The sequence below is a fragment of the Dermacentor andersoni genome, chromosome 8 (genome assembly GCF_023375885.2).
Source record: "Dermacentor andersoni chromosome 8, qqDerAnde1_hic_scaffold, whole genome shotgun sequence".
Lineage (NCBI taxonomy): Eukaryota > Metazoa > Arthropoda > Arachnida > Ixodida > Ixodidae > Dermacentor > Dermacentor andersoni.
This window is the reverse complement of record NC_092821.1, coordinates 24,155,855-24,168,844: the sequence shown is the minus strand read 5'-3', so window position 1 is coordinate 24,168,844 and position 12,990 is coordinate 24,155,855. Positions and strand designations below refer to the sequence as shown.

The window sequence follows — 12,990 nt, the reverse complement described above, 5'->3', positions numbered from 1 at the left end:
TCATTAATGCATGAAAATCCAGGATGCAGCAGCAAAGTAACAGTCTACTACACATAACTCCATCTCTCCATCTTCACCTCTGCGTTCAGGCAATGAAATGCAGTTTTTACCATAGCGAACATGCGATGTTTACTTGTTGGAGATGGAGCTCTTAGCCTGCCTACGTATGACTGTGATATTTAAAAAGGATGCCAGTTATTTAAAACGATGTTGTTATTAAAAAAATAACGTCTTTCATGTTCGTAACATGCCAGGAGGCAATAATCACCTTGAAAAGTAATTATGTCCCATGGCTGTATTCGGGTCTCAAGAAGCTCTAAATTGCAGTGTAAACTAAAACTTGCTAGGGGGCCTGATGAAAGGCTCTAAAGAAACAGGCCAAACAGGAGGCTAAATGTTTCTTCAATAGGATAGAAAGTTTGCGATGGAAAGTTAACACCAAATATAAATGAAAATGTAATACTTCAGACTTACCACCAGACTTTCACAATTCGAGTCTTGTTCTCCAAGATGCATTGCCATTCCGACTTGTGCAGCTAGCGAGAAATGCAGTTCGTATTGCCTCCGCCAATGTGTTGCAAATGCACATGTGATGAACTCTACAAAATGAGAGCAGCATTGAAAAGAAACTGAGCAGCTGAAAGTGCACGCACTGTTGCTTCTACGCACAATATGGAACTAAACAGCAGGGGTAAATTTCCTTAAAAGAAATTTCGTTCATATTGAAACATAAGTCGACTCTGAATATAAGACAACCCCTTACTTCAAGACATCGCATTACAGTCCCCTTTATAATGGAAAACTACATGTTTGATAAAAAATTGGCACTGGAAGCACCATGCCCCACTTTGCTTTTGTGTACCACGCAAATTTCTAGATTCTAAGCTTTTGTTTTAAATGTAACGAACCTCGTCAAATTTGGTGCAGTGGTTGCCGAGAAAAACGAATACTCCGTTTACATGTATTTAGATCGGAACACCCGAGCTAAAGCTTCCTCTTAAACGCGCCCGCCACGCGGATATGGTGTCCAGAAGCCTATCTTGACACCATAACGCGGAGGCATTGCCGAGCCCAAACCGACGGAGCATTACGGGATCCACATTTTGTCTGCTGGAGGCACCACCAAATTATACTAAACAAACAAACGTTGCGTACACTTAGTAAACGCGCAAATTTCCTCTTTATAGCGACAAGGTAGGCGACTGTGGCTTAAACTGGCAGCCGGCTTTACCTATGCGCCGCCAGTCTGGTTCCTCAGACGTGTAACGATTGCGACAGTGTACGCGGCGGAAAAAAGCACCTGGGACTTCTGCAAGACCAGACAAAACCTCGCCTCTGTGCATTATCTAACTCCTTCGCATTACCGTTAAACAAAACTCGAGAACGCAGTCAAGAATTTCGTATTGAGCTGAGAGTACGCTGCACAAGGTTTACTGAAAGACGGAACTTTTAACGACAGCTTGTATGCTAACTGCAATATGTATCGATAAGTAACGGTTCAATAACTGTAGAATAAAGACGTCCACTTGCCTGTCTGTTCACGCCAATACCGCAAGCTCTTTTCAGAAGCACGAGACGGGCGCTGAAAAGCGTCGAGACAGTTCATTCGGCGAAATTAACCGCTTGCATTTCTAATGCAGCGAAAAATCAAGTGAACGATTAGTGTGTATTAACGATGTTGACGATGCAGTCGGCCATTTTGGGAAGTTTTAGGCATGGATCGGCTTGGCTATAGATGCGCACAATCTTTGGAAGCGACTTTTTTGTTGTCGTTGCCAGACGAACTTAACTTTTTTTACTAAAAATCACTGCGTTATTTTTTTTTTTACAGAGAAGATATGTTTATCGTAAAGGTATGGTGGCTAGCATGCACTCTTAAGCATAATTACACCCTTTTGTCAAAACGATAATCGTCATCTGTCTTGTCCGCATTTCCTTTCTTTAACGCGGCGAGCCCGGTACTTTCCAGTAACGAACGGCATGCGCGTTATCAGAATGACATGGCATTCACGAAAGGAAAGTAGCGGGCGCGGCGCTTTGAAGAAAGGAAACGCAAGCAAGGCAGATGACGATTATAGTTGTGCGGCAGAGGTACACTCCAAAGCGTTATCTCCGCCACACAACAATAATCGTCACTCTTACACTCTAAAAACAGTCGCACCCTTTGGGGTGTATATTTACCACACAACGATAATCGTCATCTGTCTCGTACGCATTTCTTTCCTTTAACGCGGCGAGCCCTGTACTTTCCAGTAACGAACGGCATGCACGTTATCAGCATGACATAGCATTCCCAACAGGAAAGTAACAAGCGCAGCGTTTTCAAGGAAATGCGGGCGAGACAGATGATGATTATTGTTGTGTGGCAAATATACACTCCAAAGGGTGTAAACTTTTCTTAGAGTGTACACTCTCAGGCAAAGTTACACCCTTTGGAGTGTACGACACACTTTCTATCGGGATAGAATTACTCGGTCGTGAATGGCTCCTTTGCGGTATCTGCGGGAAGGAAGCCACCGGGGTTGTGAATTTCGATGCGGATGGGACTTGATCGAGGTCGAAAGCGGCCGTGTGACACAGGTCTACTCTCTTAAAAAAGTTTAAACCCTTTGAGGCTTATCTTGTCCCATAACGATAATCGTCGTCTGCCTTGCTTGCGCTTCCTCCCTTGAAAACGCTGCGGTTTCGTGTCGAGAATGCTTTGTCAAGCTTATAAGGCGCAAGTTGTTCGTGACTAAGAAGTACCGGGCTCGCAGTGTTAAAGAAAGGAAATACGGGCGACACAGATGATTATTGTTCGGGGTCAAAATGCACTCCAGCATAGAAACGGAGTCCACTGAAATAGTGAATTGTCATTAGGCATTTTGTGCAAAAAAGAAAGAAAAAGAAATACAGTAAAACCTAGTTTATAGACATCTACAATAACAGTGCTTGACTGTCAAGGCTATTTCATACTCCACCGCATTTCTAATGAACTGTTCTCCTGCGTCCGTTAAGCATGTCACCATCCAGCATCATAAAGATGTGCTCTTCCAATAAATATGCCTTTCTATAAAATGGAGTCTTATAAAAAGTCATACAATCTTGGCAGTTCATTGAATAACCAACTATGTTAAGAATAACTGTAGAAAGTTTAAGCGAAAATATTGCAAAAAGATTTGCTCATATGCTTGTTGGTATATAAAGGAAATGCAATAACATGGGTCCAGAGAAAAAAAATTGAAATGCCTGCAGTGCTTACAAAAAACATGAATAGAGCTAAAAATTCTCAAGATGCATAGCTACCTTGTCTCCTTCTGATTTTAATTCTTGTCAGCTTGTTTTGCACCATCAGCATGGTAACTGCAGGCCTTCGCAGTTAGCATCTGGTGATTTGCAAGACTATTTTGCTTGTTTAAAGGCCAGGTTCTATTTAAGCTTGTTCCAACACATTAAGTATTCCTCTCTTGCAGGCACGAACCCAGGTGGTGGAAGCCCTACCCGCCCCCTGCCCGCCACCACTCCTCACACATTCCTAAAGCAGCGCCAAACGAATTTTAATATTTGACAGCTATTGAGCAGCCATTTTGCTGCCTTTTTCACTCCTTTTGGATGATGGTAGTTATCGGCATTTCTTGGGGTGTGAAGGCCAGTTTTCTCATAGATTCGGTGCCTGCGCAATGAATTCGAGATGCCTTTAGTTTTCACCATCTATTCAACAGTCACACGCATCGCTGTTGCTTCGTTAGTTCAACCTTCTTTGTTTAGACTGATACATGGACCAGGAAAGGGATTTGTTTCTTAGTCAGCTGGTCTGTATGCTCGTGGAACGAGTTGCACTCAGAGAAAACACCAATTTCATTTAACTTTTCCCTTTGCTTAATTATTTCCTCGCGTGGCGGCTCGCCGCAACGCTGGCGAGCTGAAACAATATACCCGCGATATGGGTTAGATAAAGTGGAAAATAAAATAATGCGAAACAGCGTCAATCATGAAACCCTGCAATAACCCTTAAACCCATAAGCAATATGAGTGTCATGCGTAACGTCATCTGGTTTTTCCCTAATTGTACAGCACCTTTCGTGCAAAATTGGCAACTGGAAACAAGAGTCACGAGGAGCTGAGAAATTAAGCAATCTACCAAGGGGGAGAGCCAAGGCAACAGCCAAAGAGGAAAATAAAGCGAAAATGAACAAATTTAACCGTTGTTTATGAAGATAATTATGGAAGTAGAGTAAACGCCACCAGAAGTAGGGAACGATTCCGTGTGTCTTGAATGACGCTTCTACAGTTACCAGTCAAACCGCCTGATGTTGCCACTTCTTTGATGTGCTTATGTGGGCTTTTTTCTAACCTTTCACGGTGGGCGCAGCATGTCTAGAACCCCAGTGTCCTGCGCTCTATGCGGTTGCACGGGACTGGCGGCCACGCATCGTTACACAACTTCCCAAATAACAATAAGAGTCAGTTTTGGCACTTGGTAGAGCAGTAAACGAGGGATCTAAAAGACATGTGATTGTTCCTCAAATATATATTTCTCTATAATTCTTCTGGAGGTAATTCAAAAAACGCAACTATAGTTGGATGCAACTTAAGTATGCAGCGAAGTTCCGCCCATGGCCTCATAACCGCCAGCCACTGTTCCTCTGTGAGGCTGCAAATAATTCATACTTCAAACTTTTCCTCTTAGGCAAATCAGGCGGTAACCACAAAAATAAAATTATTAGCGCGTAATTTTCTACATTTTCCCTCGCCTATTAAAGTATAATGGCGAAAGTCGAATTCTTTATTGAACTGAAAATTATAAAATGCTTGCTTTGCTGCAACTATTTGTTTTCAAGTTTCAGTGCTGTTGGCAGTGAAGTTTCATCAGTAAAACGGGTTCAGATGTGAAATGAACTGTACCGCAGACTTTTGAAGAGTGAAATGCTCAGACTCCATACACTTTGTTCATGTCTCTTGCACACCTCATTGCTTCCGCCAATGAAAAGGCTCAAGAACAGCAGGCTCTCCGGATCTATCAAGCACGACGCATTGTTGAAAAGGCCACATGACGATGATTTTGTTTGCTTTTGTGATTGGCTGGCTAAGTAACACAACCCCGCGTGGTTCATGTGCAATGGTTGCTATGTATTCTACTATAGAAATCTTTAATTTACATTTTCACTTGTTTACTTGTTCTTGGCAGTGTTCTTCCTGTGGTTCTTTCCAGCGTGAGTCCATTTGATGTGGTTCCTTGTTTGCCATGTAAAGAAGTGCATTTCACAGGCCTACCTGTAAGATGCACCTTAATTTCATTTCTCTTTTCGGGTTTATGCGTCTTTATGGTGAATGGTGGGCATTATTCATATTTGTATAATAAAGGAACCCCCCCCTAATTTTCATAGGAAAGACACCTATGGTTCCCCCCCCCCCCCCTGAAAAAAATTACTGGGTACACGCCTGCTCTGTTGCCATTGATGAAATGACGCAGAGGAATGCATAGAGCAAACTTTAGAGTCGGAAGGCTCGCATCGATGTCACAGGTTGTCCTTTCCCATTATGCACCATTAAAAGGACTCATTGGGGTTAAAACAATGTTTGACTAGTTGCTAACATATTTCATAGTTTCCTTCCAGCACAGACCCTCACTCCAGAATGCTGCGGTCACACTGAACATTAATTTTCCAGTTTCAGTCCGCTTCCTGAACCACTCCCTCTGCCAGATCCATCCACAGTAATTTTGGGTAGTTATTCCCGTAAAACTTCCGGGTCCCTTGCCTTGGCACTCAACCTCAGTACACTGTAGCTACTAGTATAGATGAGAAAATTATGTCGTATAAATAGAATAAAAGGCAATTTCCTAAACATGCAAAACCATGCAAGTTCCTTTAACGCGCAAAAAGCATGGATAGCAGGCATATTTCTAATTTAGTGTGTTCGCTGTGTGAAAGCTTACATTTACATATATGGAAGCATAGAACGAATGTTTCAAAGCATTAATTACACACTTGAGCTTAATAGTTAACATAAAAATTTCTTTATAATTTGGGCAATCTAATCTTGCACATAAAACCAATTCATTCAGTTTTGCAGACACTAAGTGGGCTCACAAGTTTCACTATGTCTTTTGGAAGAACGACACAGGAACATAATTTATGCTGCAAAATGTTTTCCACTAAAACATCTAATTGGGAAGAAAAGCATTCTAAAAAAAAATACAGGGTTTTCAACTTACCTATCCCAAATGAAATATGCAGTAATTTTTGCCATTCTGTCTTTTACAGTTCTTTTACCAAAGGAATTATTGTCATGTGATGCTTGGTGCACTACACACAAAATACAGTGAATGACAATGTCATTCAAGCTTAAAATGAAAATAACATTGCTTCCAAAGTGTTGCTAGCGGCTACTTCCTAATATGGGTTGTAGGCACCTAAAGTTCAAAATTATCAAGTGGAAATGAGAGTGAAGAAAGGCAAATAAGGAGGTTAAAGTGAAAACACTGTATTAGGCACACCTGCAACTAATAGAGAAGAAAACTCGACTAACAACCCCATGGAGGTAATAGCAGACGTGAAAAAGTATGAAAAAAAAATAAACAAAACACTAAATCGGAAGTCAGTCGATACACAAACAGATACGTTGAACATTGATGGCACTTTTGTAGATGCTACAGAACTTGCGGACCGTTTTAACAACTTTTTGTTAAAGTAGGATGCATAGATCACAATATTCAAGATACAATGCATGCCGCTTCATTAAAAGAATCTTTATTCCTAAAGCATACTAGCATCCCTGAGGTGATTACAACATTTTCATCCTTGAAAAATAGCCACAGTCGAGACCGACATGATTTAGAAATTAGGCCAATTAAGTACACCAGAGACTTACTTGCACCTGCAGTAATGCAAATCTTTAATATTTCCATGGCAACCGGACTTTTCCCGCGTAATATGCAGGTAGCGAGAGTAATAGTTCACAAAGGAGGTGGCAAAAATAATATGGGCAATTATCGGCCAGTATCTATACTTCCTGTGCTATCAAAGGGACTCGAAAAAATTGTTAACTTTCGTATTGATAATTTTTCGCAAAAACATAGCTTGCTAACCGACTGTCAACACGGGTTTAAGAAAAAGCGGTCTACGGAAACTGCATGAAGAATACAGAAGGAGGTTATTCTAGAGAACAGTGAAAAAAAAATTCTGACTTTAGGGTTATACTTAGACTTCAGCAAAGCCTTTGATAGGGTGAACCAGAAATTGCTGCTGATAAAGCTGGAAAAATATGGCTTCCAAGGAATAACAATTGAACTTATCTGATCTTATTTAGAAAGCTGACATCAGTTTGTTGAAATTAATGAGAACAGATCGCAGATAAAACCTTTTACAGCAGGTGTGCTCCAAGGTAGCATTCTTGGCCCGGTACTTTTCCTGTATTACATTAATGATATTGTACAAGTGAGCGATATGTGTAAATTTGTCACGTATGCAGATGGTTGCTCTGTTTTCTTTACAGGTAAAGATTTAAAAGAAATAACGCCTATAGCAAGCTCCGTTTGTTATGGACTTCGAGCATGGTCTAAGCAAACGGCCTCATCCTCAATGAAACCAAAACAAAATGTGTTATTTTTCATGCTCCAGGAAGTTCTACTACATTGCCAGATAACATTGTGTGGGGTATGTATAAAATTACCATTACGTCATCCATAAAAACCATAGGCGTAATATTCACAGTGCATATGTCTTGGAATGAACACGTTAGTCATGTTTGCTCAAAGGTACCAAAAGTTGTTGGTCTGTTAATTTGCAATCGAAGCGCATTACCTTTTTAAGTTAAGCGTCTCATTTATCATGCTCTTTTCCATTCACACCTCAGTTACTGTTCACTTATATGGGGTAACACTACAGTGCAAAATATTCAAATGCTGGAAATACTTCAAAAGAAAGCGATTCGGGCGATAGCGAACCTTTCTTTTTTCGAGCATACGCAAGAGCTTTTCCAACAAAACAGAATAATTAGAGCCCGTGACATACATAAATTCAAAACATTACTAAGCTATAGAAATGCTATGCTGCGAAAGCTCGATTCATTCCTAGCCCTGGCAACTCTACAACAAACTAGAAGTGCATATTCATATCGTCACCAGGCACCACACACATACTAATTATGGCTGCCAATGCCTTAAACATACACTACTTTCCTTACTTAACTATTTTAACCAACAACATGATGTGTTATCTCTAAACAAAACTAAAATATTGGATTTGTTCTTATATATATGTATTGTTAACTGCTCTAACAGTTCCGCAGAACTTATCATATACTCTCGTTGCGTTTATACGTTCACACTTGTAACTATTATTCCTAGAATCCAGGTTTCCGCTGCAGTGATTATGCCCGGACCACGTGGCAGGGTTTTGCGTTGTAAACTGGATGCTGCAAAGGGCTTCTTCACGTTTGTTAAAATTCAAGGATGTGACGACGCCCTGGGCTATCCTGGCGAGATGTCTGTTGTGAAAGAAGCAGCCTATATGCAGATTTTGTTTTTTTTTTGTTTTTTAACATAGATGCACATATATATTTGCAAGTATGTAAAATAATTTCTAACGAAAAGAACATTTCCTGATGGTAACTTGTGTTTATTCTACAGTTCTGTGAAATTTGTTATATTTATATATGTATGTGTGCGTATGTATATAGAAGGGTTGGAATCTGGGCCAGTTGGTACATACTTGAACGAAAAAACAAGTCAAAAACACAAAGGACAAGAGGGGTCTTGTCTTTTCATGCTATGTGATTAACGATGATGCAGTTGCGCATGCTCTGCTGGCCTTGCTGGGACTACACCGATTCTAATAAACCTCAGTTATTAGCCAGTCGTTGCGGTGTGAACCTCTCCTCTTGTCCTTTGTGTTTTTGACTGGTTTTTTTGTTCAAGTATGTATATATGTATATATATGTATGCATACATTGCTTTTGCATTCTTTTGATATATGAGACTGAGTCTGTGTTACATAATAATATGCAAGATAACAGATTATAAATGTATACTGGGAGTCATTTAACACAACTGTATTATAACTAGTTTCTATCTAATAACATGAAAATTTCTATATGTATTTGTGTTTAAATATACTTTTATATCCACACTTTATGCGTGATTGTATTGCTACACCAGCCGCTTCCGTGCATGTCTGGGAGACCGGAGCTTTGTCAAGCCGAAGAGATTCCGGCTTTTTTTCCGGCTCTCCCTTTTTCACCTTGTATCCAGTGGTGAAATAAAAATCATCATGATGATGATGTAGTAGAATATGGTCACAGAACTGAAATGGCCACTGTACTGAATTTTGTTAAACTGAAAGGCATTTGAATTGGGTTGAATGGTGTTTCGATGGGGGATATAAAAAAGTTCGTACAGCTGAATAATTTGTGACGTTCAAGTGGTAGTTTACTGTATATTGGTTTTCTTGGATAAAAAATTTAGTTGGAAACAGTGCCTTGTATGTCCTCATTTTTTCTGAAACATTGCTCGATGAACAAGACGCGCAGAAAGACGCCTTTCTATTTTGTCTCTTCCGACCTAACTGGCATTTGGCGAATATCTCTTGCATGCGGGAGAAAGTAAGGAGTGGGGGGGGGGGGGGGTATATTGGAAAACATTTGGCAATGCCTGGCTCCTCCTGGGGTGGTGTTAATGGTGTGTATGAACCACTGCTTTGATAAATGGAACTCGGTACCTTTTCCTCAGTACAAACATTCGTGAATGTTCACTTCTTATTCCAGCAGCTTAAAAATGTCTGGATAGGCCCTATATCACAATATGTCCCAAGCCTCCTATTTTTTTTTTATTTAAGAGGACTTGAAAGCTTTCGAACTTCATTGTTAATGAAAAGAATGTTACAACTTTCAATAGCAAGGGATCGCTATTATCAAGACTCTACAAAATGATGCAAAAAGAGCTGTTCTGCCATGAACAATTTTCAATGAGAAGCGGTTATTAAGTTTTTAGGAGAAATTTTGTTGAATGTATGTTCCAGCTTGTAAACCGCGCACAAACTATTTGAGGGCAGTAAGAAGATCTTCTATTGTTTAATATCAAGAGTTGACGAACGGCCACAGTTCAGCAATGTCATGTGTTGTTTTTCGTTTTGAAGAGCAAAAATTATCTCAACATATCTGAGCTATCAACACTACAATAGTTCATGACGTTAGCCATTCATCAAGTGGGGGACCAAGATTACAATTTTTATCCTGTGAACTTTTAGTTCACTAAAATTACTAATCATTACTAATATGGATGAGATAGTTCAGGTGGCTGAGGAGTTCTATAGAGATTTATACAGTACGAGTGGAACCCACGATGATAATAGCAGAGAGAATAGTCTAGAGGAATTCGAAATCCCACAAGTAACGCCGGAAGAAGCAAGGAAAGCCTTGGGAGCTATGCAAAGGGGGAAGGCAGCTGGGGAGGATCAGGTAACAGCAGATTTGTTGAAGGACGGTGGGCAGATTGTTCTAGAAAAACTGGCCACCCTGTATACACAATGCCTCATGACCTCGAGCGTACCGGAATCTTGGAAGAACGCTAACATAATCCTAATCCATAAGAAAGGGGACGCCAAAGACTTGAAAAATTATAGACCGATCAGCTTACTGTCCGTTGCCTACAAAGTATTTACTAAGGTAATCGCAAATAGAATCAGGAACACCTTAGACTTCCGTCAACCAAAGGACCAGGCAGGATTCCGTAAAGGCTACTCAACAATAGATCATATTCACACTATCAATCAGGTGATAGAGAAATGTGCGGAATATAACCAACCACTATATGTAGCTTTCATTGATTATGAGAAAGCGTTTGATTCAGTCGAAACCTCAGCAGTCATGGAGGCATTGCGGAATCAGGGTGTAGACGAGCCGTACGTAAAAATACTGAAAGATATCTATAGCGGCTCCACAGCCACTGTAGTCCTCCATAAAGAAAGCAACAAAATCCCTATAAAGAAAGGCGTCAGGCAGGGAGATACGATCTCTCCAATGCTATTCACAGCATCTTTACAGGAGGTATTCAGAGACCTGGATTGGGAAGAATTGGGGATAAGAGTAAATGGAGAATACCTTAGTAACTTGCGCTTCGCTGATGATATTGCCTTGCTTAGTAACTCAGGGGACCAACTGCAATGCATGCTCACTGACCTGGAGAGGCAGAGCAGAAGGGTGGGACTAAAAATTAATCTGCAGAAAACTAAAGTAATGTTTAACAGTCTCGGAAGGGAACAGCAGTTTACGATAGGTAGCGAGGCACTGGAAGTGGTAAGGGAATACATCTACTTAGGACAGGTAGTGACTGCTGATCCGGATCATGAGAGTGAAATAATCAGAAGAATAAGAATGGGCTGGGGTGCGTTTGGCAGGCATTCTGAGATCATGAACAGCAGGTTGCCATTATCCCTCAAGAGAAAAGTTTATAACAGCTGTGTCTTACCAGTACTCACGTACGGGGCAGAAACCTGGAGGCTTACGAAAAGGGTTCTACTTAAATTGAGGACGACGCAACGGGCTATGGAAAGAAGAATGATAGGTGTAACATTAAGGGATAAGAAAAGAGCAGATTGGGTGAGGGAACAAACGCGCGTTAATGACATCTTAGTTGAAATCAAGAAAAAGAAATGGGCATGGGCAGGACATGTAATGAGGAGGGAAGATAACCGATGGTCATTAAGGGTTACGGACAGGATTCCGAGGGAAGGGAAGCGTAGCAGGGGGCGACAGAAAGTTAGGTGGGCAGATGAGATTAGGAAGTTTGGAGGGTCAACATGGCCACAATTAGCACATGACCGGGGCAGTTGGAGAAGTATGGGAGAGGCCTTTGCCCTGCAGTGGGCGTAACCAGGCTGATGATGATGATGATGATGATGATGATGATGAACTTTTAGTTGGTCTAATAGGGCGATGGTTCATCTCAATATCCCCATTCACCAGAGGGCTACAGGATTGGGACAGCACCTGGGCATATGTAGGAATAAAATTAAGGCACTGACTATGTGGGCAATGAAGCTATGGAGGGATGGTCATAACATAGGCAGTAAGCTTTATCATGGTACCACACCTATTAGTGCTGCTGCTGCCTTGCCCGCTGAAGAGGGGCAATACAGTGGTGATAGTCTTGTAGACAGTGCCATCGACATCATGATGATAGAAAAGTCTGAAATGGCATCATTGTGTACATTATTCACACAGCCCAGTGGGTGACTGGACAAACTATGACTGTCTCTCAAACAGAAGATAAATCAGTCCATGCTTGCATGGAGGAAAAATTGCACAAGCTTAGAAGGAGTGAATGACACGAATGAAGGGAAGTGAGACACTGTGGCAACAAGGCAAAGAAAAAGAACTGCACGAAGCACAGAGATCTAAGCATCGTGCCAGTGCTGCTAGAGGATTGCCCACTCAATATGAAAGTTCAGTTCCAATCATGCATACTGCCTCTTGTTTTAGCTTAAGGATTGCTTACCTCAGCAAAATAATGCTTCTTGTCACTCGCAGTTGTCCGCATGAATTTAAAGCAGTCTTTCAAAACCTAGGCTGAGAACACTCACAGGAAATGTATCCTGTACACAAGCCATGCAAGTTCCTGTAATATTTGAAGGATCCACATCTCACAGTATAACACAAGGTTGTGAAGAAGACAAAGGCATTTTGAAATGAGCATGACAGCTCACTGCCTATTGGGAAAGGCTTTGCGAAATTTTTATAGCAATAATGCATTGTGGTTCCTCAGAACCACTGGGATTAACAAGATTCCACTGTAACTGGAATGAGAAAATACTGCGTTATAATTGACTTACAGTGCAGTGTTAAGCACGACAGCAGCACTGCATTAAAGCATCAATGTTCTAATTGATTTTCCTCAAACACGTTATGGTACGACTTTTAGTGACTAAGCAGCATTTGTATAAAGGCACCAAGCTGGTTTGCTTCAAGAAGTGACTTCTGATTTATACTATGAGAAAAAAAAATTTGCACTTA

At 40.9% G+C, this 12,990-nt stretch overlaps 1 long non-coding RNA gene across 1 annotated transcript; it reads right to left on the bottom strand.

Moving 5' to 3' along the window:
* Positions 1-504: 504 nt before the first annotated feature.
* LOC140219997 (uncharacterized) lies at positions 505-12,189 on the bottom strand. The gene is made up of 3 exons (XR_011896239.1): positions 12,071-12,189; positions 1,531-1,582; positions 505-599 (listed from the first exon to the last, which is right to left on the bottom strand). It is a non-coding gene; the product is annotated as an uncharacterized lncRNA (long non-coding RNA).
* Positions 12,190-12,990: the final 801 nt, after the last annotated feature.